This window comes from Anomaloglossus baeobatrachus, chromosome 12 (assembly GCF_048569485.1).
Source record: "Anomaloglossus baeobatrachus isolate aAnoBae1 chromosome 12, aAnoBae1.hap1, whole genome shotgun sequence".
Classification (NCBI taxonomy): Eukaryota; Metazoa; Chordata; class Amphibia; order Anura; family Aromobatidae; genus Anomaloglossus; species Anomaloglossus baeobatrachus.
In genome coordinates this window covers 56,241,941-56,247,088 of record NC_134364.1, presented here as the reverse complement: position 1 = coordinate 56,247,088, position 5,148 = coordinate 56,241,941, and positions in this window count along the sequence as shown.

Genomic DNA, 5,148 nt, shown 5'->3' with positions numbered 1-5,148 from the left:
TGCTGTAAATAAGTAGAAAGCAATAGTGCGTATAAATCAACATAGCGTCGCATGGACTTTTCCCACAAACTTCGCCGAATGTCATGGTGGCATGATTCAGATTGCAGATTCTGACATTCCGCTCGATGGGTTCTCTGGTGTTAGGGATCAAGACAGGCTGACTTGAGCGTCAAACTGCTGTGTGCTGATTCATAGGCAGGCTAGCAAGAGTTAATCTCTGCTAGTCTGCTTTCTCCTGTAATCACATATTGTGGGGAAGCCTATCACATGTGCTTCTCTTCTATTTATGCTGATTGAATCCTTCTACCCATGCCAGCTATAGTTTATTCTGTGTTGGACTGTGAGGTTTGGTGTCCCAGACTCTGGTGAAAGTTGTGTTTAGTGGTGCTTTTTGCGGTTATGGAGTTTACCCCTGTTTTGTGGCTTCCTTCCTGTTCTTGTTTTCCTCCTGAATCTCTTATTGTCCTATCCTGTGTGTGAGCGTGTTGTGTGACAAAGTTTTAGTTTTTCCCTTTTCTTTCTTTTTCTTTGGTTTCAACGCACTGCTGTCCTGTCTCTCCCTGGGGGGGAGGAGGAGGAATTAGATTAGGACTGGTCAGGAACAGGGATAGGAAGGAGACTTTGGTCTTTCCACCATCAGAGGTATACCTGAGAATAGGGATAACATAGGGCCCCCTAGCTTGAGGGAAAGCTTAGAAGCCCCAGTTCCGGCTATCCCAAAGTCATCATAACACATAGGGTACTTTAAAGACTATTTTTTATCAAACCACAACAAGGTATACTGAAATCAGGACAGTACCTTAAAATCTCTAATGTTAAAACCTAATCATGTTTCAGAAAAGACCTCAATCTGAATAAGGGCAGAGAGTGACTGGGTCCCAACTATGGACACCAAGCGATGGGAAGCATTATAGATGAAATGCCCAACTCAAGTGAAAAGGGGGCCACACCTTATTTGTACTGAGTGCTACGGCGCATTCTTTTAGTTTTGCTTTAGTCTCTTGTACTCAGTTCAAATAGGATTTGGACCCTGTTTTCATGTAATTGGGATCTTTATTCATATTGAGGTCTGTTCTGACACATGGTAAAGTTATAACAGTAGAGAGTTTTAGGTATTGTCTTGATCTGGGTACACCAGGTTTTTCACGGACGTGTCAAAGGTGCGTATTGCCCTCCGTGAGCCGTCTTTATGGCACACGTGTGTTCTCCGTGTGTTATCCGTGATAACACACGGTGAACGGGAACTTTCTGCTCACCTGTCCCTGGCTTCGCTGTCCGTGGTGCTGATCTTCGGTCTCCGGTCTTGCCGACTCCCCGCTGCTGCAGCTTCCGGCCCGCAGTGAAGTGAATATGCAATGAGCATAATGAGCAGCAGTCGGAAGCAAGTGGCAGCTACGGCAGAGAGAGCAGGGCTGGAGAAGGTGAGTAAAGTTTTGTTATTTTTTTTCTCAGACACGTGTATTTTCTCCGGTGTGTGTCACACGGAACACCTCCATGTGGTCCGTTTGCGTTCCGTGTGACACCCGTGATGCTGGAGAAAACAGGACATGTCTACGTGTGGAGCACACGTCGTATGCTCCACACGTACACACGGTCCATGGCAGAATACGCACGTGAGCGCAGACCCATTGATTTTAAGGGGTCTACGTGTGCCCGTGTCTCCGGTACGTGAGGAAACGGACCAAACATGTACCGGAGGCACGGACGTGTGAAAGAGGCCTGAGACTGTGGAAACTTTCCCCCTCTCTACTCTCTGTACTCTCTGATCTGTGCACAATCTCATCCCTGCTGCTATCTCCAACAATATAAGAAAGATGTAAAGTCACCACTAGGGGGAGCCAGTACTCTGGTGTGTGTAATAGGACTAAGAATCCATTAGGTGTCACAGAAAGAAATCACCATAAATTCAACAGAGAAGTCGTACAAGCAGGGTCAGAGCCAGGAAGTCACGCAGAACAAGAGAGTTGGCGGAGTCAGTGTCAGGGGCGAGCCGGAGGTCGGGAACCTGGAGAGCAAGCAGTAGGTGGGGTGCAGGGACAGAGCAACAAACAGGGAGCAGGAGAGGAAGACTGGAAGGTAAGACAAGACGGAGGGTACTGGAGTCAGGGAGACCGGAAGAAACAGGGAGGACGAGAGTCAGGGAGGTCGGACGAAATAGGGAGGACGGGAGTAAGGGAAGTCGGATGAGGTATCTGGCAGAATCAAGAGAATTTATAGGAACCTGGCATGCACGCTGAAGAGCAGGGCTATAACTGGCACCGAACCGATGGAGGAGACATCCTAATAAAGTGGCGTGATACCGGGAACGAGACATAGAAGGATAGGCTCCTCCCACCAACCTAGAACAGGGAAACATCGACCACAGGAACAGGTGACAAATACAACTCTGCAACAGCAGAGTCCAAACTGAATCCTGACAAAAGGAAAGTTAAATGCGAGAGTTGTCAGAGCCTGGAACAGATCTCACACAATGATGTGTTACGGACCGTCTACTTAGGTGAAGAACTTACACAGAAACAAAATGGTAGAACATTTTTTAATGAAGACAATTTAGAAAGTTGCTTAATTTTGCATTTAGGGAATAATTAACAATAAAATAAAAAAATCAGCACATAGGTGTTATGAATAGTCTTCAAACAATATAATTTTGTCTTCTATACCGGTATGCTGTTCTTGCATCCCTACAGGTAAATGTAATCATTGTTTATTTTTTTCAATTTAAAAACCATTCATAAAGCTTTAAAATGTCATTTTCCTGTGGCAGAGCAGTGCGTGAGAGTATTGTGCCTTTGTGCCCTCATTCACATTTACATGACAATATGGCTGACTCCTGGAACACTTTTTAGTTTCCTGCTCATTGGTTTGTGTAGACATTTGAGTCATTCATTGTTCTACTGAAGAGCAGGGGATCCTTTGTCAATTTACATCAGCTATTGTTCTTCAGAATAACATTTAAAACGCTTCGCACAAGAGCGGATTTCCATTTAAAACAGAAATGTACTGAAGTAAATGGCAAAGAGTAAGCAGAGAGGTTGCTCTTTATTTAGTTTGTTAACTGCAGTCATTTTATTTATGGTGAAAAAATATTCAGGGAAATTAGGCATTGACTCTCCAGACATGGAAACCTGGATTAGGTTCCGTTCACATATTCTAAAGGCCCATTTACACACAACGATATCGCTAACAATATGTCGTCGGGGTCACGGAATTCATGACGCACATCCGGCATTTTTAGCGACGTCATTGCGTGTAACAGCTTCGAGCGAGTGTTAACGATCAAAAATACTCACCTAATCTTTGATCGTTGACACGTCGTTCATTTTCAAAATCTCGTTGGTCGTTGTGGACGTAGGTTGTTCGTCGTTCCTGAGGCAGCACACATCGCTACATGGGACACCCCGGGAACGACAAACAACAGCTTACTTGCGTCCTCCGGCAACGAGGTGGGCGTGTCGTTAATGCGGCTGGTCTCCGCCCCTCCCCTTTTTTTGGTCGGCTGCTGTGTGACATCGATCTGACGGCGCACAAACCTCCCCCTTTAACAAAGAGGTTGTTCGCCGCCCACAGCGACATCGCTAGGAAGGTGTGTGACAGGTGTTCGCGATATTGTGCGCCAGGGGCAGCAATCTGCCCGTGACACACAAACGACGGGAGCGGGTACGCTAGCTAGCGATATCGTAGTGTGTAAATGGGCCTTTAGCTTTAATTGTCGCCCTATTCTTTTTGTCAAAATTATGGCATCTGATCTCCACACGTACTACAGACAGGACAGGACTAATCATTCACATGGACCTGTTGGTTTAAGTCTATGTTCACATGTCCAGTAATCATCCATTAGAACAGATCCATTGGCAAAAAATGTGCCCAGAAACAAATTATTGGTCCGTAAAAAAATTATTTCAGCTGGATCCGTTTTTTTAACATTTTATTCTGTAGAAAACGGATCCGTTACTTAGCGATCTGATATCTCCCATTTGAAACTGATCCAGTAAGGAAAAAACTGATCCTTTTTAAATGAAGGAAAAATGGAAGGCTAAGTAACAGCTCAGATTTTCATAGACTTCATGTCACGGTCATATCTCTGTTTTTGGAGACCAGAGGCAGCTTGAGCTTGAGGACTAAAGCCCCTTATCTTTATCTGAGACTCTGCATTCAAAATGTGAGTTTGTTTCCTTTAATATCTAAATGATTAATAAAAAAAGTTTAAAAAAACTGAGAAGGGGGATCAAATACTCGGGATAAAAGGATATTTGCAATCATACATGACTTGGCCAAGATAGCTAAAAGGTGTATCTTAAGACACTGGATACAGAGGGAGGGTCCATCTACAAAGGAGGTTATTGGGGAATTGCATGCTCTTCTGAAGTTGGAAAAATTGGAAGCGGAAAGGGATAAGGATCAAAAGACAGCCACGTTCTTTGGGAGATGGAAAAATTTTATTGAACACCACTTCACACGGGTAGAAATAAATAACTTGGTGACACCTTTCATACACACGGAGTGGTATCTCCTGAATGAAATCCAGGATAGCTTGGGCAACCTGAGGCTCACTTAGCGAGGGCTCGAGAGGAAGGAGGAGGCGAGACGTCAAGGAAGTAAGACACATCATTGATTTTGGAACTACTAGAGAATGACACAGGGGTTTAAGGGACTATATTACATGTGGTTTATTTTGACTTTCTAGTTCGGTTTCATTATATGTCATTTTTTATGGAAGAATAATCTGGACTAGCAAGAGGGGGTTGTACCCCTTTTTTTCCTTCTTCTATACCATACTCTGTCAATTGATTGTCCTTCCCTTTAATCATACTCATTTTGTTATGGTTTTTATAAAATTTGGAAAATCAATAAAAATGTTTGGAAAAAAAAAACTGAGAGTCCTCAGTGGTTGATACCTTTTACTGGCTAACTGAAAAGATGGTAATAAATAGTAAGCTTTCGAGACTACTCAGGTCTCTTCTTCAGGCATGGTATAACACAAAATCTGAAGAGTCACACATTTATACACTACAGGACATAGAATAGAGCAGTAAATAAGACAAGGTATGTGAAGCATAACTTGTCTTATTAACTGCTCTATTCTATGTCATACTGAGCCTGATGAAGAGACCTGAGTAGTCTTGAAAGCTTGCTATGTATTACCGTCTA